The following is a 27,835-nucleotide window of genomic DNA, read 5'->3' as shown; positions in this document are numbered from 1 at the left end:
CTCTGTAAGGAGGGCACTATTATTATCTTTTACAAATAAAGGGGCTGAAGTAAAAAGAGGTTAAGAACTTGTACAGCTAGTTAGCAGGGGAACCACAAGGCCAAGTCCTAGATCAAGAGCCTCCTAAACATCACAATGTCCTGGAACCTAGTAGATGCTCAGGATGTTTGCTTATTGAGCGCTTCCTAGGTACAGTGTGGAGATACCAATATGAACCCAACCCCAAAGATAAAACACGGTTCAACTCAACACTATTCAGCTCAACCAATATTTCAGAGAGCAGAAAAAAACAACAGGTGACCCTGCATTATTGTGACAGTAGTTCCAATTAACAGGGCATTCATAAACTCTGTGTTCATGCTACACTTAGACACAAGGTTGACTCCATAGTCCGGGTGAGGAAAGGTCAAACAAGCCCTGCTCTGATCCCTGAGGTCTGAATTCCTTCTCTTTCCAATAAAAAGGGGGAAGGAAGAAAGCCACTGAGAAAAATAACTGAGAGAAAATAGACAAACTCATTTCTTGAGCTGGATAATCTTTATAATGAAAAAGATAAAATAGAATGGAACCTTGTTACTGCACGGCCCACCATTACATGGAGTTGCTAGAACATACACTCCTACCCTGTGGTCCTAAGGTTAAAAGATATGCAAATATGATGGAAGTGCATTATGGCTGTTGTTATCTTCATCCCAGCAACAGCTGGGGGGGCCCCTAATTCAACTAATATTAAAAATACCCAACTGTGTGGGGCCGGCCTGGTGGCGCAGCGGTTAAGTTCGCACGTTCCGCTTCTCGGCGGCCTGGGGTTCGCTGGTTCGGATCGCGGGTGCGGACATGACACTGCTTGGCAGCCATGCTGTGGTAGGCGTCCCACGTATAAACTAGAGGAAGATGGGCACGGATGTTAGCTCAAAGCCAGGCTTCCTCAGCAAAAAGAGGAGGACTGGCAGTAGTTAGCTGAGGGCTAATCTTCCTGCAAAAAAAAAAAAAAAAGAAAAGAAAAAGACCCAACTGTGATTCTTTCTTTTCTTCCCGTTCTGCCCCACATGTCCTCAGTCTTCCCCTGACGTTTAAGTGCCACAGAAAGGTAGAGCAGGGAGCAGAAATCCAGCTTTCCTCTACAAGTCAGTGTTATTTAAAGAGAAAAAAATTTGGAACTTCTATAGTTGCAAAACTACATTACCTGAATTGCTGCATTTTTACGACTATCAGTAAAAATGCCTTTTCACTTATATATTGCTTTTCTCTTAGAAAATATCTCCTTTGTTAAAAACTCGAGCAAAATTCTTTTCTGATTCTGGTAGTTTTGCAGGTTGACTGGAAAGTATGATTTATATAATTTATATAAAAGTATGATTTGTATAAAAATGTGAAAAAATATTTATATGATTTATATAAAAAATATGACATATAAAAGAACTTAAATCTGTGTACTTAAAAGTTTTGACCCAGAGCCATTCTCTTCTTCTACAGAAACTCTAGGGAACTATTTCTAGTTTAGCAGGACAGAAAAGAAATAAGTAAATACTTTCCTGTAACCCTTATTTGAAAACTATCATTCCTACTTAGAATAAGTCAATAAAACATCGTCTCTTAAATTACCTGAAAGAAGAAACTAGACTAATTGGAGGATAAACGTGAGGATAAACTTTAGAAACGACGTCCTCGCCTGCCCTCTGACGGCACCGTCTCAGCCTACGAGAGCCTTTCATTGAAGCCTCAATTGTGCCCAGAACCGGGGGCATATTTCTGCTTTTCTGCACCCAAGAATAGACTAATTTTCCTAAGCAGTGTTGTTCATCAACTGTGTTATGGGTTTGGGGTATTGCTCTGTGATTTTATTTCCCAAACTAGTGGTGTTAATTTATTGAAATCCTGAACAGGCAGGCTGCTAGGTCTAGAAGGATTCCTGTGGAGACACCAGGTATTGGTTGAGCTTTCTGGAAATCTATTAAAAACAATTTGAAAAGGGGCTGGTCCCGTGGCCGAGTGGTTAAGTTCGCGCGCTCCGCTGCAGGCGGCCCAGTGTTTCGTTGGTTCGAATCCTGGGCGCGGACATGGCACTGCTCATCAGACCACGCTGAGGCAGCGTCCCACATGCCACAACTAGAAGGACCCACAACGAAGAATATACAACTATGTACCGGGGCGCTTTGGGGAGAAAAAGGAAAAAATTAAAAAATCTTTAAAAACAATTTGAAAAGTTAAAAACATAATCATCTCATATTGACTTAACACTAGATACTCAAGGAGCATTTGTGAATTAATTTTTTTTAAATAAAGACAAATCGATGACAAAGGGTGGGTTTTTGTAACAGGGAATTGGATTTGTTACCTGTCCTCAAACTCAAGGAGCACTCAGGGGTCATCTGTGACTGTAAATTGCCTTCGACCCACAGACTCCTTTACTCATGAGTTCCTTCAGGACGCTTGGATGAGTGCCCTCTCGTTCCAGCTATTTATTTGCATCTACTTTGTCCTTAGGTTTAGAACATACCGTGCCTTTGTCACTATTTGTTCCAGTACCTCTGACCTTTCAGCTTCAAGTTGGAATCTGGGAGGGAAAATCTTCTTAGCATCTTCCTTAGCAAAGAATGAAGCACAAAGTTAATTGGGCCTCTGCTTTTTTTTTGTTTTCCCTCGTTCCTAATGGCCTTTTTCTCTTCATCACCAAACTGCCTGTGTTTGATTGGGCTCTGACAGAACTGAGAAGTAAGGAAATCTATTTTCTACGTTCTTTGCTCCCAAACTCCAAGCCCCAAGAGCCATTACCCTTTACCACACCCCACCTGTCAGTGCTGCTCTCTGACAAGGAGCCTAGCACACTCGGACCAGGTGACCATGGTCCTTCCTGCCTGATAAAAAAACAGGCTAATTTCACAAATTCTCACTGAGAGTGGGAATCAGACCAAGACTGCAGTGCCAGGTGACTCGGACACGGAATGTGCTATTCTTGGTGAGTGAAAAGGAGGGATGTGGGAAACTCGGATTGGAGCCTCAGATCCATCACAACGGGGATTTGGGGGACAAGTTATTTGATCTCTCTGACCTTAATTTCCTTATCTGAAAAATAAGAATGGCAATAATAATGACCATATATGGTTGTAAAGAGAACTAAATATGGTAATATCTGTGAAAAGTGCCTTTAAAGTGCATCGCAAGGTGTTAGAAAGTTAATGTTTAGATATTACTGTTGGATTCTATAAGGCACAGAAATCATGATGTTCTTTAGATTAGTGGTAATTTTTCAATGTCTTCCAAGTGGAAGAGCCATTCACAATAATATTAGTGACCAGTTAACCACTTCCAGCGTTATTTCCTCCACTCTGGAGCATTTACAATCCACAGGAAGTCCATCAAGAGGAGAGAGCAAACACTCAAAGGCCCAAGTCCATGCTCCAGAACAGCGATAGCAATTCAGATATGAATCAATGGCCGTGCTCTCACAGCTTTCTCTTTGGATAGGATTCTTCTTTTAATGTCTCTAGATAAACTGATATTTTAAATCTTACAGAAATATTGAGATGGTTTGTTCTGGCCTACTCTGTATCACCAGAATTTTGAAGTTAACCTTGTTGTGATACCTGTTATCTATTATTTCATCCACATACAATTCCAGAATTAAATAATTGAACATTATTTTGTCTTTTTTTCTTTGTAATTTCTTTAAAATACACATACAAAACAAAGCATAATTTTCCAGAAACAGCTTTTTAAAAGTAAAAAAATAAAACACCTCTATTTACACTAGCTTTCTATGCCTTTCTCTTTCTAGACTTAACCTGAGGTACAGACATGGGCTTCAGAGAATCCACACACTTCCCTAAATTAAATAAAATTGTTGTGTGTGGGTGTGTCTTTCTGGGGAAAGGGTCCCTACTCTTCAGTGGTGATTCATGACTCAACCAGGGTGAAGAATGACTGCTTTGTGTGGCCCAAGACCGAAAACCAATCACAATGGATGTCTGTGAACTTAGGACGTAATTTTGAGTTTTCTTTTATCTACCACAAGGCTGCAGGTCTTTTCTCCAGTAATTGTAGTATTTGTTTGCTGCCTTAGAAACAGCAAAAAGCCAAGGACTGTTACATCACTCGCTGCCCAGATGAAAGAATGCAAATAGATGAGTCCTAAATGTTACTGTTTGATCTCCCAGCCTGCCGGGGTATCTCTCTGGAGTTTTCTTTGCAGGGCAATTTGGAAGCTTCTTTTGAACAGCTTCATCTTTTCATTTTTATTGGATAAGAAATTACTCTACATTCTGTTTAGCAAGGAACACATTATTCTGCCATAGCTGCATAGAAAGAGAAGCATTTTCAAAATGAATATCACATAGAGGAGAGATATACTCCTTGAAAGAAGTTTGGCTCAGTAAGATAAACAGAAAAAAATATTCTGGAGAGATTTATAGGGAACAGAGACCTTTTGTCATGCAGGATTCTCCACTTGAGAGAGAGCAAACTCCTTTCTACAGTTATTGACATTCATTTTTTAGTTTGCATCAGACGTTACATTAAGAGAGAGACAAAATGTCAGAGCATTGTGGATGCCTCTGAATACCCAGAAGAAAGGCACACATCTCTCTGAGTTTAAATTAGCCCCTTCTAGAGTACCATTAACCCCTTCAGATGAAAGAACCTCCAGATATAGATAGTACACCTGAATATCATACTACATGAGCAGTTCACTCTCTGATACAATCAGAATCACTATGCTATAAATAAAAAGGTGACTGATGTGTAATTTTGATCACATAAGTACTGCCCATGTTCTGCCTTCTTCATGCCTTCAAGAGCAAGCAACACACTCAAACATGATCAACCTGAGTCAAACCAAGCTCCTCTTCAGCTCCAAAAATCTCTAAGGTAAATTTCTGATAAACAGCATCCCTCAATTTGAGTTTCTCCCAACCACCAACAAAGCTAGAATCTTATGTGGGGAACTATACACAACCCTCCAGGACTCCAGGAAGCAGAGGACAAACAATGAAGAATGAAGGAAATGAAGGCTGGTAAGGGAAGGAGAGAAAGAACACTTGTTCAACTAACAGGAGAGAAGGGGTGTGTCTATCGGCAGAGATCACTTTAAACACAGACAAGACAAGCCCTGACCTCTGGCTGTGATTTGAGGTATTCTAGAAAAGCTTTCGCCATTCACCTTCCCTCCAGCCCCACCTCAACACCAATCCAAATTCCAGTCCACAATCCCTTCCTGGAAACCCAAAAGGCCCACTATAATTTGAAATTCTGAATTTTTTGAACTTCATAAAATTAATAGAGTGCCTTTCCTTATTTTATGTGACATTCCATAGTGGCATCTGAGGTAGCACCCCTTATTAAATACATTACTATTTCTGCCACAAAATGTATGAATATTCACCCTAAATGTGAAAACAAAGACTGTAAATAGCCTTATGTCAATTCACGTCTGGTTCATGCCCAATTAGGTCAGGTCAACCTTTGTCACCAAATTATTTTCCCAAGGTGGAAAACTGCTATGTTAATTCATCCTAAGTGGTCTGTCCTAGCTCTCACATCTATGCCTTCCTATAAAAATCTCTACCTGCTTGAGTGGTCCCAAGTTCTCAAGATTTAATTTTAATATTTGAATAAAAATGAGTCAAGTTCCCATCCATTGTGGAGGGGGATCTTCTCATTCTGCCACCCTGTCGTACCTCCAAATCTTCTTGGATTTGTCCTTTCTGCTCAGTTCCCATCTCACTCACATCTGGCTTCTGATGCTGTTTGATTTCCTCTGCTTTATGTGACCCAGCTATAGAACACAGCCCCTCTTCCTTTGAGTGTCCAATGCAACCAAAGCAAACTAGGTGTGGAGAGGAGACGGATACAGGAGATGTCAAAGCTGTAGAATGAATGAGACTTGGCTTTACTAGGCTGTCGGAAATGAGGGAGAAGCATTACATTCCTGGCTTGAGTGAATGCTTAAGGAATAGTACTTCCTGCCAATATGGATTCAAAGAATTTTTACGGAAAATATCCTACATTTTATATCAGAATATTACTGACAATATAAAAATAATGAGAAGGGGTTACGTCTTGACACAACAGAAAATGAATGAGAATTTTTCATTTAAGGACCCTCATCCATTCCTACCACTTGGAACTTTAACTGCCTGTCTCGTCACAGGACTCTAGACTCTGGCCATGAGGCCGGGGCACCTCTCTCTCCATCTGTGCTGCCCAATACAGTAACCACTAGCCATATGTGGCCACTGAGCTCCTGAAATTTGGCTAGGCCAAAGTGGGATGTGCTTTCAATGTAAACATACTACTAAAATTAATTTCACTCGTTTCTTTTTAATTTTTTAATATAGCCACTAGAAAATTTTCAGTTATATATATGACTCAGATTATGTTTTTATTGGACCGTGCTTGCTGATCTGTCTTTCTCATCTCTTCCTCCCTCTCAAGAGTCTCTCTCTCCCTCCCTCTTGGTCTTCTTTCAGAAACTCAGGAGTTCTCCCACTCAGTATACTAAGCAAGAATACAGACCCCTCCTGATCTCAGACAGTCCTATCTTGGCCAAGCCCACATGGGACAAAGGGAGGAGAGAGGGAGGAGGGAATGGGAGAATGGTTTACCATTTCATTTTCAGAGTGGCTACTAGGGTACTTTCTCAAATATCGTCTGTCCTTATCCAAAGACAAACTCCGCTGCTGACTTTAAAATATAAAAATATTTTTTCTACTGTAAACATATAGGGAAAAACATATTTCTCAATCACTAACTTTGAAGACTTTAGGTAGAATATGATCAACCTGAAATTCTTGACTTTACGTCCCTTTGTTGAACTGACACGAAAAATCTTGAATGGTGGCTGATTCTTTATTTAAGTCTTAAAGATTCCAGGAACATGACTGGGAAGGAAAGAAAAAAGAGATGAACGCCCTTTAGGGAGATTTCATCTGGGGCATGGCAAGACCTGATGAAACAAACCTGCCTGCCATTAGAGAATGCCTCTTTACTGACTCGGTGAATATTGAGCACCTCCTAGGGTTGAGCAGTGTTGGGGCTGAGCAATAGACGCTCAGACTACTCAAGCTCTCTGGAGGCAGTATTCTTCTTCTCTGGATACTAAGTGCCAATAAATAAGCGCCTATATTTCCATACCTGAGCATTGTCACCTTCTGATGATAGACCTTGATGGTTGAAAAATGAATCATTAGGGTCAGCCCATTGGCTCAGCGGTTAAGTTCGAAAGTTCCACTTCGGTGGCCCAGGGTTTGCCGGTTCGGATGCTGGGTGCAGACCTATGCACCGCTTGTCAAGCCATGCTGTGGTAGGCATCCCACATTAAATAGAGGAAGATGGGCATGGATGTTAGCTCAGGGCCAGTCTTCCTCAGCAAAAAGAGGAGGATTGGCAGCAGACGTCAACTCAGGGCTAATCTTCCTTAAAAAAAAAAAAGTCATTAATATTCACTTTTCCATTAGAGGAAAAAAACAAAGATAAGATACTATAGATGTTAAAATTCCACAAATTAGGCTAAAAGACATGGAAAGAAGAAAGATCATTCCACGGCTTACTTTTACTTTTATACTAATAAAAAATATCTTGCTTTTTTTTCCTTGAGATCACCAACCTACCTTATCAATCTAAGAACTAAGGAAATGTGACAGAGTATAATTACCCACTCCTTCCTTTGAAAAGAAGGAAGAAGAATAAAAAGATAATCAAGTTCTAATAAACATCTGCAAGAGCTATAGAAATATCACTTGTTCTTTACGACGCTTGAAGAGCAAGTTACTTTTTATTGACAATTATCAGGATTTAATTTAATCTTTGTACACCATTTTCCTGAAGTTAAATTTAGTAAGTTAAGGTAAACTTAAAGAAGCTATTCCAAATATGTTAATTTATTTCACAAACGTGAAGAAAAATCACCTAATTACTAAAATCACTGAAATCCTTGTATACTCCTAGAGATGCCAGTTCTTGTCTCTTAATTAGTTGGAATTTCACATTATTTAGATATTTTAAAAGCTCACAATTCACATTTAATAAATAGTACAGATAATAGCTGACACCATCTATTTACTATGAAGTAGGCCCCATTCCAAGCACACTACATATGCTGACTTATTCAATCCTCACGACAACATGAAGAGGTAAATGTTATTATTATCCACATTCTACCAATGAGGAAACTGAAGCACAGAGAGATTAAAGAACTTGCCCGAGGTCACCAGGCCATTAGTGGCAGAGCCTGGGTGACCCCAACCTAGTTAGTCTGACTCCGGAGGCCTCACTTTTTAACATTGTGCTCTACTTCGTAACAAAATAATAACAGCAAATGACACCTGATGTGGTTATTTGTTTAATTAATGATGGTAAGACCATCTGAAGACTTACATCTTCTGACAAAACTGAGCACAAATAGTTAACAAAGCAGACATCAAAATCAATCTGCCTCAAAACTAAACTCCAGGTACAGTCATTTAAAATGATCCATATAAACCAGTAATTTACCTCTGAACTTAGTAAGCAGTTGCATTGACCCTAAAGCTAAAGTAAAGAGAATTATTGGTAAAGCTGAAAAACAAGTCAAAAAATGTGATACAGTTGCTGCACAGAGACCAGTCTGTGGTAGTCTGAAGTCACATGAGAAATGATGCAGACCGAAAATGCCAGTAATGGAGGAATGAAGAAAAGGAGACAGGGGAGGTAGATGGAACTTGAGTGGATGGGACTTGCTTACTGATTGGATGTAATGAGAGAAGGATGCAGTAGTTGAGATTGTTGCTCAGGGACCAGGCTTGAATGATGGTAAGAGAATGATGATGCCTGCCATTCATTAGCACAGGAGACAGGGAAGGAAAGGCAGGTTTGAGAGGATAGAAAATGAATTCAGTTTGGGAAATGTTTGGCTTACAGCGTGAGTGGAACACCAGATGAAAATGTCCTGGAAATGGCTGGAAAGATGGGTCTGAGCTCAGGAGAGAGATCTAAGTTGGAGACAGAGTGGCTGTAGGCACACTACCCCTAGGCATAGTGTTTCTCAAGGCAGCCTTCCTAAGGTGATTTTGTTTAAATTCTTCTAATCTTCACTAAGTGTCTACTATACCTATGGCACTGTGATAGGTCCTGTAGGAACTCAAGACAGCCTTGCAGTATATAAATATAAATATATATATATATATATATATATATATACACTTTTTTTTAAGATTTTATTTTTCCTTTTTCTCCCCAAAGCCCCCACGCACATAGCTGTATATTTTCCTTAGTTGTGGGTCCTTCTAGTTGTGACATGTGGGACACCGCCTCAACGTGGCCTGATGAGTGGTGCCACGTCCGCGCCCAGGATCCAAACCAGCGAAACCCTGGGCCACTGAAGTGGAGCACACGAACTTAACCACTCGGCCAGGGGGCCGGCCTCCTTTTAAGTATATTTTAATTTTAGACTCACTCAAAGAATTGCATTGGAACAGAGTGAGAAAACAAACTCAAAATCAAAGCAGAATATGACAAGAATTATAAAAGAAACACAAAACCTTCTAGCGGATCAAATAAAGCACATTATTGGGGAGGATATGAGGGATATTTAAGGAGGGAAGTGGCATTTGACCAAGGCAAGATAAAAAAAGACAAGACAGATGAAACTGTGGCATGGAGATAGAAGGAACCACTGCGATAGTCAAGGCTTAGCTGCAGGGGACAGAATCCATATTGGCTTCTTTAAACAGAAAGGGATTGCTATAATTCCCAGGTATTAAAAGGTTTACAGAGTAAATGGGAGATCTGGGCAAAGTCCAAGAAAAATTCCCAAGTTCCCACTGCAGAAATGGGCTTCCAAGACCACTGCTTCACCTGCCACAATCTGAGCTGTCACTTCCAAGGCCAGCTCCAATGCCACCCACCTCCACAGCTATCTGCACCAGCAAGCAGATGCTTCTTCCTCTTCCTCTCTTCCCTGCATAATTCAGGTCCAAATTCCAGTCCCACGTGAGTGCATCTGACCAACTAGACCTAAATCATATCTGGCACCCTCGCTATAAAGAAGTCTGGGTGATGTGGTTTTTAGCTTTCCAGTCTCTTCAGTACAAAAGGACACACTGAAAGGAAACTGGTAAAGATGATGGATAAGACCATTTATGTATCTGCCACACTGGACATGTTCAGAGACTTGTGATTAGGCTAGGAAACAACATCCATCCACCAAGTCATTTATTCATTCACCCAGAAAACATTTTAGTGTTAACCATGTGCCAGTAATTGATATTAGTTTTACGTTTCTATTTTCACTCCAACTTCTAGTCCCTGAGAACACATCAATCCACTGTTCAACTGCAGTCTGTTATTGTACTCTTGTCATTTTCTACTCTAAAAAAAAGACTATATTTTCTTGACATTTTCTTTTATTACTTAAAAATGCTAATTTAGCTGTCGGCTTTCCATGTTGGAATCATTTGATTACTAAAGTAGTTGATATTCTTATCTTGCATCTGGTAGCAAAAGCTCTCATAGCCAGTGTTTGAAATATAGGAGATGATAAAAATCCCTCACCTTTGCCATTCCTGCTCATCTGGAGAACATATGTTCTCACCTCCATTTAATAATCATCATTATTTAATAACAGTAATAATGAGGAGGAAGGAGATGAGAAGAATGATAACCCTAACGACTATGTACTGCTTGCCATGAGCCAAGCACTGTGCCAAACACTCAACTTAGATTATTTCATTTAATTATTTTTTTGAGCTAACATTGGTTTACAACATCATGTAAATTTTAGATATACGTCATTATATTTCAATTTCTGTGAAGACTACATCATGTTCACCACCCAAAGTCTAATTGCCATCCATCACCATACACGTGTGCTCTTTTACCCCTTTCACCCTCGCCCTTTCCCTCTGGTAACCATCAATCTATTCTCTGTGTCTATGCGTTCATGTGCTGTTGTTTTTGTCTTTCACATATGATCAAAATCATATGGTCTTTGGCTTTGTCCGTCTGACTTATTTCACTTAGCAGAATGCCCTCAAGGTCAATCCAAGTTGTCACAAGTAGAAAGATTTCATCTTTTTTATGGCTGAGTAGTATTCCATTGTGTACATATACCACATCTTCTTTATCCATTCATCCACTGATGGGTGCTTAGGTTTTTTCCAAGTCTTGGCTATTGTGAATAATACTGCGTTGAACATAGAGGTGCATATATCTTTTCAAATTAGTGTTTCCATGTTCTTTGGATAAATACCCAGAAGTGTCATTTAATTCTTATAACAACTTTATTAGAGAGGGTCCACAATGATCACTCTTTTACAGATGAGGAAGCTAAGAATACAAAAGAATAAGTAAATAATCCTATCAACCAATGGATAGTTTTAACCAAGTGTAATTAGACTTGTAAGCCGTTCTTTCTAACATAAATAAAGGAGCCCTTGCCCAAAGGCAAGATTCAGTGAGAATCCCTGTACCCTATAAGGAGTTCAGACATTTTGATTCACAGCAAGCCATTCCACATCTGTATAATTGAGTGTGTGGTTTTCTAGAAAAGTGGTATCTAACTTGACTCTACCCTCTTTGAGAAGGAAATTCTAACCCTAAATTTTTTTAAACCATAGTACTCCATTGTACTAACATCAGAACATGTGGGACTCTTTATTTTTCCATTGGGCCTATTATTTTAGCCTCTCTATCTAAAAGACTGGAAGACACCAAAATGATACTTCTTCCCAAAGAACAGAAATACAGACTAGAACTCCATTTTTTATCAATGTGAACCAGGTCTGATTCCAGACTCTGAATTTTAATGGCAACGTCTCTGGTCATCACAGCAGCACCCCCAGAAAATAAGTTATGTTCCTCAGGCCTGGATTCCAGTGATTATCCTGGCATGAGATCATGACGTTAACAAACTTGGAAACATGAGACAAGAGTGCCCAGCACAGAATCCCAGCTTGCTGTTAAATTGTGATGTGGCTTTAAATAAGCCATTTAACTTCTTCCCCATTTGCTTCCTCATCTGTAAAATCAGGATTAAAAATAAATTCTCGGAATTTGGTCAACATTAATTAGTGTTTTGAAAGCATGTTAAAGTCTGAGCACTGAGTAGAATGATGTTAAAACATCCAAATCAGTGTCCTGATGTGGCCTGCATCAAACATCTAACTTGGCAAGAGACTTTGGTCAATTCCATTTCTCACAAGTTCATCAAAGTACTGTCTAGCCAGGTTAAAGTGATCCATTTGAAACACCACAACAATGTCTGTCATTATGTAAACACAAAAATAAGTATTCACAATTGAATATGCCAGAAGCATATAGAACTGGATGGTAATTGAATTTTCAGTAAAATATCAATTTTACTGTATAGATATTCCTTCATAACATGAAATTACAGTAAATTGGACAGCTACAATTGACTTAACAGTATACAATTGGAGCGATTAAACATTTCCTGTTGATTATATTTTAAATAATTCTGTCTTGTTGCCGTAAAGGAAAATAGTACTTTTGCATTAATAAGATGTCATTTCTGAAACTGACCAAAATTGTGCATTTTTTTCCAGTGAGTGGGAGCACTAATCCAGCCAACAAATACTTAAATTAGCCAAGCAATATTCCCAGTATTGGGAGTGTGATAATTAACAAAACATATGAAAATCCCTATCCTTGTGAAGCTTACATTCTAGTAGAATGGGAAGAGAGACAAAAAAGTACGAGATAAACATAAATAAATAAAATACACAGTATGTCAGAGACTGATAAATGCTATTGAAAAAATAGAACAGGAGAAAAATTACAGGAAACAATGAGATATCTGGAAGGGTTAGAGTAGGGTGAAGATAGCAATTGTAAACAAGGTGGTCAGAAAAGGCCTTCCTGGTTGGGGACATTTGAACAAAGACCGTAGCTTTGTTTGCTTGTGGCTGTCTGGAGAAAATACATTCCAGGTAGAGGGGAAAGCAAGTCCAAAAGCCTGAGGCATTCCTGGATGTTTGAAAACAAGCAAAGAAGCTAGGATGAAAGGAGCCGAGAGATCTAGGAACAAAGCGGTAAAAGAGGTCAAAAATATATCATGCAGTTACCACGTGAGGTCAAAAAGGTATCACATTATACTGTACGTGGAGAATAAATTGTGTGAGGTGGCAGGGAGACCTGGTGGGAGGCCACTATACTAATCCAGGGGAAGGGGATGCTGGCTGGGACCAGAACAATGGTGATAAAGGGGATTGGACTCTCAATATGTTTTAGATGTAAAGTTAAAAGGATTTACCAAGCAATTTACGTAGGAGGTGAAAGAAAGAGAAAAGAAGGATGCTGTTAAGATTTTTAGACTGAGTATCCAAGATAGAATTGCCATCAAAAGAGATGGGAAAGACTTCAAGAAGGGCATGTTTCGGGAGAAGCAGGAGTTTCTTTTCAGGAAGGTTTAATTTGAAAACGTTACTAAACATCCAAATTGAGACATAGAGTAGACACTGGATATACAAGATTTGAATTCAAGGGAGAAGACCAGGCTAAAGAAACAAATTCTAGCCTCATCAACATATATAGAGAGAATGTTTAAAGTTATGAGGCTCTATGAGATTGCATGAGAGTGAGAAGAGCAAAAAAGTGATAAAATAATTCAGAACTATTGTTTTGCCCAAAGTAAATATTTAACAGGGTCGGCCCTGTGGCCTCGGTATTGAGTTCCACATGCTCCACTCCTGTGGCCTGAGTTTGGTTCCAGGGCATGGACCCATACCACTCCTCGGTGGACATGCTGGGATGGCGGCTCACATACAAAATACAGGAAGATTGGCACAGGTGTTAGCACAGGGTGAATCTTTCTTGGCAAAAAAAAAACAAAAAAAAAAAACCAATATCCATATCTTCAGAAAAGTTTCAGATATCATTCAGCCTACAAATTATTTGAGTAGACCAGGAAATCTCAAACCTGACACTGAATTAAGGTGATACTGGATTGCCAGTGCCCCCAGGAACTTGGTAGAAACCATCAGACTCCTTTATAGAGAAATGTAATATATATATGTAGGCCACAAATTATTTCTACAATCAGTTTTCAAATGTAATGTCTGATGCACAGTCAAAGATAACCAGGCACACAAGGAGATATGGAAGAAACAGCAGACAACAGAAAGAACCACAGAGCCTCCAGATATTAAAATTTCCAAAATTAGATTTTAAGACAACCATGCTTACTTTATTCATGGAAAGCAGACAACTGGAAACTATTTAAAAAATCATAGCAAATTTGAAAAGAGCGAAAAATATAATTACCAAAATTCAGAAATTATGAAGGATTTAAAAGCAAATTATATCTGGCTGAAGAGAGAACAAGGGAACTGGAAAAGATCAGAAAGAAATACCCAGAAAAAAAAAAAATCAAAGCCTGTGCTAAGAGGACTCGAGCACGCCCTGAAGTCTAGCACACATATTGGATTTCCAAAAACAAGGGGACAGAGCAATATCTGAAGAGATGATAGCTAATAATTTTCCAAAACTAATGAAATATATCAATTCAAAGAATGAAGAAGATCAATAAGTTCTAAGCAAAACAAACAAAAAATAAAGAGAATATTTTCATTGACTAAACCCTGGAGAGCTTCAATATTTAGAAGTTAGGGACATCAACAGATAAATAGATACAGGGGAGATGTTTGATATATACAATGGAATATTATTCAGCCATGAGAAAGAAGGAAATCCTGGAGGGACCTTGAGGGCATTATGCTTAATGAGATAAGCCAGACAGAGAGCAGGAAATCTCATATGACATCGCTTGTATGCGGAATCTAAAAAAGTTGCACTCATGGAAACGGAGTGTAGAATGGTGGTTACCAGGGGCTGAGGAGTGGGGGAATTGGGGAGATGTTAAAGTCCATAGGAAAATGAGAACACGTCAGTTGAGAGAAAGACAGCAGCTTTCTAAAGAAGGTAGCATTTGAGATGGACATCGAAGGATGGATAGGATTTCAGTAAATTGAGATAAATTACTTATCTGTATTTTATTTGGAGAATAATATGAAACCATTGAACGTTTTAGAACAGGAAGATTAATCTGATGTGGTACTAAAACAAGTTGAGAGGAAAAGAAACCAAAGGTTGGAGGACTTCTTTCAGTGGCCTATAGCAATAGTCCAGGTGAGTAATGAAAGAAATAGGATGGTAGCATTGAGAATGGAAGGGAAGGAAAGAATGGAAACCTGATTGTATCAGTCAGCTATTGCTGTAATAATGCTATTTAACAAACCACACTGGAATTCTGTGACTCTAAAGCACAATATTTTTTCTCGATCACACATCTGTGCACTGTCTAGGGGTTGGCTGATCTAGTCTGGGCTGGACTAGCCTTAGGTCTAAGCGGTAAGTTGGGTCCATGGCTGCTCCATGTGCCTCTCGTCCTCCTTGGACTGGTGGGATATGAAGAAATGAGAGAAATGCAAAATATTTTTCCTTGGGTAACAACAAATAAAGAAAAGGGAAAAAATGATAAACCAGTTGAAAAGTTGTTGAACTAGGCTGTGGAGATACGAAGGACAGGTGATCACAGATTCTGTGAAGCTACGTTAAACTTTAAGTAAATTCCATGTGTAAGCATCTCTAATAAGTATCTCAAAATGAAGAATTTAAAAAGTCAGGAGAGACGTAATGATATTTCATTGATTTAGAAGACACTCTTTCATTCACATACTCAGTAAACATTGATTAAACACTTCCTATATATTAGGCGTTAACATAAGCACTTACACCAAAATAAGGAAGATATTGAGCCTTTTTTGAGGAGTCCATAGTCCAGAAGAAAAGGCAGACTTGCAAATAAATAATTACAATGTAATCGACAATACAGACAAGTAGAAAACACTGCTGTAACACAGAAGATAAAGAATAATTAAGTTTGATTTGGGGTGGCGGGATAGGAGGTACATGGAATTCTTGAAAGACTGCTCTGTGTGATGGAAGTATGTGTGTAGAGTGATTGAAGTTGAGCTGAAGAGCAAAGACATTCCTAGAAGAGGAATCATCAGGAGAAAAGTGAAAAAAAAGAAAAAAAATGAAAGAGAGTTTATGTTCCAAAATCAATACTGGGGGCTCGGAGAGGACTGGTGATAAAGTTGGTAAGGTAGGAAAGATCCAGCTTGTAGAGGTCAGAGCAGCTAATATTTGACCTTTATCTGGGAAATAATGAAGAAGCAATAATGGATTTTAAGCATGGGGATTGATATCTATGTTATGCCCAAGTTGAACTTATCTAGAGAGTCATCCTTGATTCTCTTTTCTCACTCAGCCTCACTGCCATCCAATCAATCACCACATCCGAAAGATTTTAATTCCTATGGGTTTCTTAAGTCTGCATGCTCCTCTCCATCTCTATAGCTACCAAACAGTTCAGATTCTTTCTACACTATTTTTATAAATAGCCCTTCAGTTGCTGCATTAATAATCTATTGCTGCGTAATAAATTATCCCAAAACTTATAAGTTTAAAACAACAATAAACAGAATTTCTTTAGTTCAGGAAACATCAAAGTATTTTTGTTGTTGTTGCCATTGCTTAAGATTACCCCTGGGTTCAGAATGCCCTTTGCCTCTAGCATCCATGCTCAGCCCTACCTTCATCTTCCTCCCTAAACTATATTCTACTCATCTTTCAAGACTCATTTCAAGAGTTATTTTGCCCAGGAAGTCTATGTTGAGTCTCTCCTCCAACTCCTGATCGAGATTCTTATCCTTTTCTTAGTGCTTCCTTAATACTGTGCATATACTTTTATCCTTTAACATATGACATTCTATAATAATTGTCCAATTATACAACTGTCTCCTCTGCCAAACAGGGAAAATTTTGAGGCTTTAAGCCTTGTCACATTCTTACAAGTATTCATAGAACAAAGTATCTGAAAAACAGTAGACACTCAATAAATGTTTGTTGAATGAATCACTGACTAGATTTGCATGTTGGAAAGATTATTTTGATAGAGATAAAAATATATGTGCGCTAGAAGCTGGAGAAAACGGGGTCAGGGAAACCAGTTAAGAGGTCATCTAGATACTTCGGCTGAAAGATAAGTCAGTGATGATAAAGTGATAAGGATAGATTTAAGGGATGTTTATGAAGTGAAATCAAAGAACTAGGTGACAAATTGTGGAGGAGGAGGGGATGAAAGTTTCAGTGGAAAGACGATGGTTGATCAGTAGAAGAAAGCCCACCAAGAAGAAGATAGATTGAGAAGAAATATCCAAAGAAATTAGTACAGTTCCTGGGATAGAGTAAGTGCTCAACAATTGTTTGCTGGTTTTCCCTTTCTTTTTTAATTATCAATGTGCAGTGGGGGTGGGGGAGGGAGAAGGGAGAGAAAGAAGAGAAAAGGGAAGAAGAGGTTCAGGTGAAAGAAAGAAGAAGAAATGAAGAAAGGAAACCTTTTTTATTAAGCAAATTTTAAATACAAAAGCAAGATCCTAGTGATAAACATTGGATTAGGGTAGTTTTCCTTAAAACTACAAGAAAAAGAAGTAAATAAAACCTAATTTTGGCAATTTAAATGAGTTTAGTCACTTTACTTGTATTTTAAACTCAAAGATCAGAATAAAGGAACTGAATTAAAGAGTCAAGTAAAATGCACTTTGTTATAATTGCAACATGAGGGAGGCAAAAAGAAAGGGAAAGTAACTATTCATCTTGCCCTTTCTGACTCATTTCCCTCTTGAAAATGAGAAAAAACATTCATCAATCCTAACATTATCTTCAAAATCACCCCCATAATGTTCAATTTGCTTCACATGCAGGTGAGAGAAGCAGGGCAGGAAGCCTTCATTCATTTGGAATACGAACCTGGTCCTGAAAATCGTGGTGGCTGACATGATCAGCAGACGATCTTCACGTTTCAGAGAAGACAGGATGAACATCTAACTTGTATGTGACACCTCTTGAGCATCTGGGCAGATTTTCAACAAATCCAGGGCAAGGGTGAGAGATGTAGAACCATGATTGATATTTTGACATCCTTATTGATACTCCCGCAAAAGTTGGAAGAGAAGGCCACTCACTAAATCATTTAGCTCCTCTGGCAAAGGGTACGAAGTGGTGGAGATGAATCTCGCCTGCGTGGATTACATTTTGTTTCTCATTCCGTTTCCCCTCCAGAGGATAAAAATTGTCCGGGACACCAGGAAAGTAAGTAAGAGGGCTATTCTGGAATATGATAACTGGCATTCACATAGGTACCCTCCACATGTATTTCTGTTTTCTTTAAATTTATGTGAGACCTCATTCAAGAAGAGCAGCCTACAAGAATACACCAGATATACGAATTAAAAACAGATATCTGAGGAGTCACCTGGTGGCATGGTTGTTAGCTCACACACTCCACTTTGGGAGCCCTGGGATTGCAGGCCTGGATCCCTGGCACGGATCTGCACACTGCTCATCAAGCCATGCTGTGGCGGCATCCCATATACAAAGTAGAGGAAGACTGGCACAGATGTTAGCTCAGGGACCACCTTCCTCAAGCAAAAAAAGAAAGATTGGCAACAGATGTTAGCTCAGGGCCAAAATTCCTGACCAGAAAAAAAAAGAAAGAAATTGGAAAATATAAGAAAAATTGCAAATAAAATTTAAATGATGACATAGAATACAATATGCATACTGTTCAACATGACTTATACAGGTGTAGAGCCACACAAAAATATAGACAGTGAGAGAGAATATAAGTTAGCAGTTCTCAAACTTTAATGTAGATCAGAATCATCAGAATCTTTTTGGTCCACCTCGGGAGTTTCTGATTCAGCAGGTCTGTGATGGGACCTGAGAATTTGCATTTCAAAGAAGTTTTCAGGCAATACTGAGAAACTGGGGCAGCTAATGATGAAGGAGATGAAATGTTTATTGAAATTATATGTTCCTTCAAGTCTTATTCTTCCTATTTCAGCAATGCAACGTATTAAAAGGGCTTTGGAACCAGGCTGAAATAGTTTCGAGTTCCAGCTCCACAGTTATCTGCTGTGAAACTTTGGGAAAGTTACTAAACTTGTCTAATGAACAGTATCTTCATCTGCAAAACATGCAAAATAATGCCACCCGCCTCACATGGTCATGATGAGGATTAAATCAAATAATGTATGTAAATCACTTCATTTCATGCATGGCACATAACAAAGCTAAATAAATGCCAGCTGTTATTATCACTAGTATTACAAGAGAAAATATTCTGCATGGTACCTAACACACAGTAAATGTGCAGTGGATGCCAGTTTCCCTGTCCTGGTTCATCGCATATTAAATGAAATAAAACATGAAGCTGATTCTCACTGACACCATTCCCTGGAAATGAAACAGTTGGTCAATATCATCCTCTAAAATAAAATTACTTAGTACATGCTGTGTGCAAAGGCCTTTTTTGAGTGCTAGGATACAGAGATAAGGTTCTGGTCTTTAAGGTCTTTTCATCTTCTTAAGGAAAAAGGATATATAGAAATGGCATTAACTGTTGGGTACTACACACCAAATTAGTGGCTGAGGAAAAAATGTCTTAAGGAGGAACAGCGGCCACTTTCACCTGGGGTACGTAGGAACAACTCACAGAGGAGGTAGAGAGTGGGAATTTGTGATTTGGGGGCTCTCCAGCATTTCACCTTCCTTTTCCTAACAATATTCCATTCTCCCTTTTGGGAAAGCCCCCACTGTGCATGTTGTTGGTTGGAGCTACTCTTCTCCACACACAATGGAAGCAGATCCCTTTCACAAACTGGACCAAATAAATGGACATATAACTTAGTCTGGACCATGTGGATGCTCTGTCAGGTCTTGAATTCTGAGGGGGATGCAAGGATAAAGCATAGGTGGAGGTCAAGGTCACAGCAGCGGTAGTAGCAGTGACAGAGTCCTTACCAGGCTCCTCTTGCGGTGAGATGCTTGCTGTGTCTCTTGCTTCTTGATCTTCCCAGTTTCCTTGGTTTGAGCCATCTCAATTCTTATCTTCCAGCTTCCTGTGGATTCTGTGAATTCATCTAGAAAATTTCAACTCCCCACCCTGTTTTGGTGGGGAGGGCAGGAGAGGGTTTAAGTTAGCCAGTGTTCAATTTCATTGTTTTGAACCAAGAACTAACCGATAGCAGATAAAATATGCATGAATTTTAAAGGAAAGGTAGAATTCATGAAAGCAGAGAAGAAAGATTATGGCATGATAGACACGGAAAATAGCAGAGATGTAGGAATGAGCTGGGGAACAATTATTAGATTCATCTGGTTAAAGCAATAGGTTCATATAAAGGAATTCATGGAAGAACTACCCTCCAGCAGATCAGCCTAGGAAATCCTTAGCTTCTCTCTTTAGACTCTTCCTAAGCCCATTCCACACAACTTTACTCCTCAGGCAAAAATCACAACAGAAACCATAGAACTCAGCTTGGCCACTCTCCCCTCATCCTCACATCATCTCTAACAGTGTAAGAACCAAAATTTTCTCACTCTAGTCCATTGACTGGCTATTTCCTTTGATCACCAGCCATAACATCTACCCTCATGTGTCCCAGACTGCCCTGTTCTTTCTGCTTTAAAGCCCCTAATATTCCTCAACACATTTCTGCATTGGCCCCATTTCAACCTCCAACCCTTCCAATCGTGTTTGACTGCACGGCCCTGACCTCTAGCCCATGCAATCCAACTCCAAACTTCAAACTAAATCGGCTTACCTCAGCATCTCCATCCAAGACAACCACTGATGCGTTTTCTCTGCATCTTCACTGGAAGCATTTGTCTGGTTTTAAGAGAAATATATCATCAGAACAGATGCATTCGCAACTGGCTTGAATCCAGCCACTTCCAAGCACACAGCATGATGGAGTGACTTATTCAAGAAAAAAGCATTTTGGGGAAAAAATCTGGCAGCAGCTTAGTAACGGTTGGAATGAGGAAAAAACTGAATACAAAGAGACCAGTTAAGAAGAACAAGCATGACATAGGACTTGGACAAGGGTGATAACAGTGGGATTTGGAAGGAAAAAAGAAGATAGAATATTACAAAGGAAAAATAGACAAGACTTAGTAGAAAAAAGGATGGAGATGAACCAAAAATAACTTCATGATTTTAAGCCATAACCAAAATAGAGAAATTGAGAGTATCTGTTGGTTTTGATAATCAGTTTTACATAGTGTCACAGAAGTTAGGAGAACAAAGGAGGAGTCTCAAGGCAATGAGGGCAGTCGACAAGGCAACTGTTACAGGAAGGTCCAAAAAATGGGTCACTTTAAAAAGTCTTTAGATACGTTTCCTAAAGGGTTGCTGGAGACCGGGAAGAAAATTTCAGGTGAGTGGAGGGGCTGAATTCAGACCACAAGGAAATAAAGAAGGACTAGGCAGGAAATAGAGGTAACCAATACAAAATATTTTAGGGATGTTTGCAAGTGAAAGAAAAGCAAAAAAAATGAGATAATGATTCAAGATATCAAAGTTGAGGGAGGGTCATCCTACCCCCACTGGAAAGCTGTAAAGAAACTGTAAAATGGTCTTTTCTACTAGTGTTGTGAGTCAAGATTTTTAACCTTAAAAGTCAATGTATTCTAAAAGGAACTGACAGTTTCTTGCTGTTAACACCTGTTGGCTTGGCAGTTATGACTTAATAGTTGATTACATAGACCATGTCTCAGAACCGTAGAAAAATATACTTAAAACACACAACAAAAGACTGAGGTAGTGACAAGTCTTATTCACACCTTTCTATTCTCTAAATGAACTTGGTTCTGTATGATGTGCAAGGAAGGAGCAGAGAAAAGGAGTTTTAATTCAAAGTTTACACTCGCTCTTCCAAGAGCATGTTTAAAACTAATTGTTTTATAAAGTCCAGAGTGCAAGCAAGGACTCGAACTGCAGAGTAACTACATGAATTTCTGCATTTGGAAACTTGGTCTTTCCAAGTCATAGAAATGAAAACAAAGCATATATGAAAAATTGCTGTCCTGCTCTTATTTGAGTGTTTGCATACTGTTCCCCATAAAGGAGCAGAACCCCAGTGGCAGACTTGTGCATACTCAGAAAGGTAAAAAGATAGCATCTTGGGAATGAGGCTGGAGAAATGTGACTCATCCCTTTTGTTCCTTGCCAAGCTTACCTTGACATTTACTTCTATAAACATAGTCAGCAAAGACTATGCAAAGAAATTATTTTCTGAACCTACATCTGGATTTTTTCTCTGCTGCCACATCTCAACCAGCTAGGAGAGTTTCCCCTCTTCCATTCAATAATCCTGCTGATAATTGGCAATGCAATCCACCTTGTACTGTACCTTGCTTCAGACTTCCTCCTTGCCTCCTAATCTCATCTTATCTTTGCCTTAGTCTTGTGAAAGAATATGGACAATTATTTTTTCCTTCCACTGATTATCAAGGTATGTCATGATGGTCATGCAAAGGGAAAACAGAAGCACTTAAAATTATTTTGATGTTAAGTGACAGTGCATTTATTTCTTGTTTTTTTAATACATTGGAATGTTATCCTAGCACTCAGTTCAGAAGGTAGAAGTGTGCAGACGTGTATCAATCTTAAAATGTGATCTCAAGTACGTTTTAGCTACCTACACAACTGAAAGGAAAAGAATGTTTTGTTTTCAATCTAACTAAAATGATTCAAATGAGATCATTCGAGCCTCAGATGAACTTTTGGCTTGAATTATTTATATGAGCTGTATGATGATTTTGCATTTATCTCTTTCTTATGTTTACAAAATCATGTGGTGAAGCTGGGTACAAAATGTAAGTGTGTGTTACCCCATATACTCTGTGCGTTTCTTGCATTCTTATTCCTCAGCAGCTCAGGCACAGCTCCAACTACTGGAACTCAGTACAAACTGTTCCTGTTGAAGATTACTGAGCAGGGAAGGACTGGTCACTAGTCCTACATAAACCCACAGGGAACCTCCCACCATGGATATGTACTGTCCTAACATCTTCATAATGTCAGCTAAGTTCCCTCAGCCTAAATACTGAATTATAAATTAGACCATCTACATGATACAAAATAGCGAGTTTTAGTGTCTATTATTCTATTACCTTGGTTAATTCAGAAAACTTAACAAAATCATTCAAGCTGCTGCTGTGAGTTTTACCTGGACCAGTTGAATTCTTTGTGTTGTGTCGATTCTCCCCTCTAGGGAGGGATCAGAGGCTTCTCCAAGGATGAGGAGACTGTTGCAGATATTAACGTCTACACCTGTAGAGTGCTAGAGTCAAGAGTTTCTCTGCCAGAATATCTGATGCAGGAGCTTAAGCGACAAGAGTCTGATTTACAGGGAGGCATAGGAGTCTCATCCTAAAGCTACATACACACAGAAATCATCCTGTTTTTGTTTACATTAAGTGTTTACTTGAGATGGCTTTAGAAGTGATCATGAGTGGGTTCCTAAGCCAAAGATTTGCCAAAAGGAGGTTTAGTGTAGAGTATTCGCAAGAACAACAGTCGTAAGGGAGTAGGGAAGCAGGACAGGGCAGAGGGAGAAGCTGAACTGCAATGCAGTTGCAACAGAGCCCTCAGCCCGTCCCACAGAGTTCTCTGAAGCTGGAGTGCCTCCTCAGACCTGACCTGAAGTGAAGCGAGCAGCTGAGCCTTTGTGCCCGCTCCCACTCCATACCCCGCCTCCACCTCTATCAAGTGGTCATAGGAATATGCTGCCCCCAGGAATAGGATGGAAACTTGGGCAGCCAAAAGAGTTTCCTGAGGAAGGAATCACTTGTGAACCCTCAGTAGCCAACACTTCTGGCCCCTGAAGGCATGAGTGTCTTGGTGCTGAAGGCAAGATCTGCAGAATGAACCACAGCATCCACAACAGGGTAGATAACAGAGATTTTAGGGGTTCAAAGGCCATTCCCTTTTCTTTTCTTTTCTTTTCTTTTTGTGAGAAGTTTGGCCCTGAGCTAACCTCTGTTGCCAATCTTCCTCTTTTTGCTTGAGGAAAATTGTTGCTGAGCTAACATTTGTGCCAATCTTCCTCTATTTTATGTGGGATGCCACCACAGCATGGCTTGACGAATGGTGCTATGTCCACACCTGGGATCTGAACCTGTGAACCCCAGGCCAAAAAGCGGAGTATTCAAACTTAACCACTATGCCACCGGGTAGCCTGCAGTTCCCTTTTCTTAAAACCAAATAATCCTTTGTTCTGCCACTGCCTGTGGACCCCAGAGTCCAAGGACAAATTTGCAAAGATAGGAGATTTTTAGAGTTTGTGTTTTTATGTTGACAGCAATCTTTGAACAATTCATCTTAGCCTATGGTAAAGGTAAAACTTCTCTTTTGCAGCAACAGTTCAAATTGAAAGACATTTCCACAGAATGAAACCTTAGTTTCTTAAATCTGTATTTCTCAAACTGGCATTTTTTGAGAGATCTTTAGAAGAGAGGGGATCCTAAGAATATTTTTTGCAAGGAGTTTGTGCGTTATCCAAGTATAAGAAACACTAGGAGTCGCGGGACTGTCTGGGCTCCAGAATCAGATAGAGTTGGGTTGAAATCCCTCATGCGCTTCTGCTTACTAACTGTGACTTCATGGAAGTCATTAAATTTTTTTAATCCTTTATGCCATCACTTGTAAAAGTGCCTACTCTCAAGGCTGTTGTGAAGATTAAACAAAATAATCCAGCAAGGATTCAGCATAGTGCCTGACATATTTAAAATACTAAAAAAAATGGTACCTATTGTCATTTATATCACTAAATCTTGCAGTTGTTTTGATATAACCTGGCACATATTTTTTTTTTTTTTTTTGCGTTACCCAAAAAAAAGGTGGTAATAAGAAAACAATTAGATGTCTATCACCACAACTTTTCCATCCTAGATTGGCTAAATGTGGTGGTGACATAAGCAAATTAAAGACACAAGCTCAAGGAAAACCAGTATTTCTAAACTCTTGGCTGCTCCAAGAAAAAACAAAAATGGGTAAAAAGTCTGAAGAGGCTCATTTAACATGATCAAAAGCACTGAAGTATTCTTCATAAGAGAAGACTAAAACTGTTTTAAAAAGAAAACAAGCAAACAAAAACCAACTTCGGTTTCTGAAGAGAACTGGTGAAAGGAAATATTGTCTACAAAGTCATGAATCAGGGAGTTTTAGACATATATTAGGCATTCAATAGATATTCTTTGAATTGAACTGCGTCATGCAAATAGAGTGAACGCGACCTTGTTTACTAAATGGCATCTTAAAATGGAAAAATTTAATGAAGACCTAAATGCACCAAAAATATGTTAAGGGTTGAAAATATAAAGATAAATAAAACATAATTTCCACCTTTCAGAGCTCAGTGTTTGGGTGATGAGACTGACACATCAACAAATCAGAACAACACAGTGATGCGGCACATAAGGAGCCCCAGGAAGGGCCACTAACTCGGATGGGAGGGGTCAAGCTGAGGGTCTCAGACATTTCCCTGTAATCAGTAGTGAGACAACAGAGTCTTATAAGCAGAGAGGTGACATTATTTGAATTTGTTATTTTGGAAAATTAATTTCATTAATTATTCTTAATGTTTTTATTTATCAGCTATTGCCAGGTACTGTCTTGGTGAAAAAAATAGACAACCTCTGCCATCCATGTTATAACACTAGCAGCAGACTGCAGGATGAACTGAAGCCAGATGAACCACATGGCAAAGAGACCAGCTAAGAAGCTGGTGCGTTTACCCTGTGGAAGAATGAGGAAGAGAGGAGAACAGATTCGAGAGAGAGTCGGGAGAGAGTGCAGCATTCTTTACAGAACTCAGAATCATATTTCATTTGCCTTAGGAAGATGCACCCCCAATGCCCTGTGATCCTAATTCTAAAATCTTGGATTCTGTGGCCGTCAGCTGGGTCAAAAGGTCAGTCCCTTGATGCTGTTTCCTCTTTTCTTCCCACTGTCTTTTCTGGAGTATAAACAATCATGCTCCTCACATTCCCATCAGATAGGAAATTGTGACTCCAGGGAAATGGGCCAGCACTAGCCAGCTTCCTCTTTAGAAGCAGGCCTCTTCTTGATAAATAAAATTCTATTTACTTTGAAACCAGAAACCTTGTTTAATACCCATTATCAATGTCAAAAAGCAATCTTGTTCCTTTTCTTACAACGGCCAAAAAAACAGATCTAAGATTAAACACTTCTTAAGACAGGAGTTTTAAGACCTCTCTCAGTCAGAATCTGGCTGATAAAAATGACTTTTCCAGGTTACTATTTTTAGCCTTCATCTTTTTCCTACCAAAATATGTTCTCACTAGTACAAAATGTCAGCTTAGATATAATAAGAGTCATTTCTCCCCAATTTTATTAGTAAAAATAACTCCACCCAAATAAAGCAAATGATATCTGAGTGTTTGAAACGGTGTCAATTAAACAATATTTCATATTACTCTAAAGAGCTGTGGTAGAAATTTCCTGGGTCAGCTATTGTTTACTGTCTTTTGTAAATGTAATTGAATTTTGAGTTTGTTTATAATGAAATATTTTTGGCACATGAGATTCGATGTCCCCTTCACCTTCCTAAGTCATCAGAGTAAGGAAGAAATCATTCCTTCTGACCCCCTCTCAATCCTGCCAGATTGTCCAAACCAGCAAATACTGTAGTTTACTGTCTCTGCAAAATCGTCAGCATCAATCTGTCTCAATCGTGCCTCACAGCCTGATGGCAGCTGAGAAAGACCTTTCTACAGTCTTGCATGATCAAGGAGCTCAATCTAGGAGTAGAGAACATGGGTATCTTAGCGGCATACTTACCCTCAATTTCCCTTATCTGAGCCTGCCAAGTTCACTTCTTCCCTGCCTTGGGCTAAGCTCTTAAACTAGACAGCAACTCGGGGAGTTCCTGTGGCTCTGATAATAGAGCAAACCGCGCCCCCCCCCCCCCCCCCAGACACACACCCTCTTTAAAGGAAGGTTAAAAATAGCCCAAATAAGAAGTGAAGAACACCCAGGCAAAAAGACTGGTGGTGATAGAAACAACAGTCTTGATGGTACTGCCCAGGCTTCCTGAAGGAGACAATTTTAAAGACGTGCTTTGAAGGAAGGGGAATATTTTGAACAACAGCAGTAGCAGGAAGGGCATTTAAGATTGAGGGAAACATGAGCATGGAATCAAATCAAGAAAGTACAGTGTGTCCAAGAAAACCTGTGAAATCCAATTTGGCTGCAAATGAGTGCATGGATACTAGTAAAACACAACCAAGTAGATAAGGCAGGTTTAATTAATTTATGGATTTTTCTAGATCCTTTGGAAAGAAGGTTAAATTTAATTTGGTAGACTCTTGGAAGCAGTTGATATTATGAAGAAGAAAAAACATTATCAGATGCTTTAGGAACATTATTTTGGCAAGTAATGTTCAGAGTGAACAAGAGAAAGAAGAGGCAGGAAGTATGGAAAACATCAGGTGGCTACTTCAGGCAAAATATACTCAGAGCCTGAGTTAAAGCAATAGCATAGGGAGTGGAAATGACATAAAAGATTCAAGAGCCATTGTAGAGTTAGATTCTACATGACTAGGCTTCTAACTGTGATTGCAGAGTAAGAAGAAGCGGGAGTCATCGATGACTCCAAGGTCTCAAACCTAAATTCATTGAACAATTCAAATGCCATTAACGGTAAAAGCAGAGTCAGAAAAAGAACTTGTTTTGGAGAACACGATGTGTTATACTACACATATGTATTTTTTAAGCCACCCATAGATAATTACTATTGCCTTTGTTTTAAAGGTGGTGATTAAGATGGTAACCAAGATGCAGAGGTAAAAGGGATTATGTCAGATACATCTTATGCGCCACCAAGATACTCTCAACCCCATTTGTTTCTGGGGTCCTTGTTCAATTGGTCCACTTGAGAGCCTTCACTTTGATGACCAACTCTATATT

General features: G+C 39.2%; 2 long non-coding RNA genes across 4 annotated transcripts; one reads left to right on the top strand and one right to left on the bottom strand.

The window, feature by feature from the left end:
* Nucleotides 1–2,298: 2,298 nt before the first annotated feature.
* On the top strand, nucleotides 2,299–26,349 carry LOC138921164 (uncharacterized). Of its 2 annotated transcripts, none has more exons than XR_011433509.1 (3): nucleotides 2,299–2,959; nucleotides 17,760–18,147; nucleotides 25,502–26,343. It is a non-coding gene; the product is annotated as an uncharacterized lncRNA (long non-coding RNA). The 2 variants fall into 2 exon arrangements; XR_011433508.1 differs by lacking the exon at nucleotides 2,299–2,959 and adding an exon at nucleotides 14,800–15,120 and having other exon boundaries at nucleotides 25,502–26,349.
* Nucleotides 18,094–21,234, bottom strand: LOC138921165 (uncharacterized). Of its 2 annotated transcripts, none has more exons than XR_011433511.1 (3): nucleotides 20,664–21,234; nucleotides 19,861–20,002; nucleotides 18,094–18,530 (listed from the first exon to the last, which is right to left on the bottom strand). It is a non-coding gene; the product is annotated as an uncharacterized lncRNA (long non-coding RNA). The 2 variants fall into 2 exon arrangements; XR_011433510.1 differs by lacking the exon at nucleotides 20,664–21,234 and adding an exon at nucleotides 20,262–20,405.
* Nucleotides 26,350–27,835: the final 1,486 nt, after the last annotated feature.

The sequence above is a fragment of the Equus caballus genome, chromosome 28 (assembly GCF_041296265.1).
Source record: "Equus caballus isolate H_3958 breed thoroughbred chromosome 28, TB-T2T, whole genome shotgun sequence".
Taxonomy (NCBI): Eukaryota; Metazoa; Chordata; class Mammalia; order Perissodactyla; family Equidae; genus Equus; species Equus caballus.
This window is presented reverse-complemented; position numbering and strand designations above follow the sequence as displayed.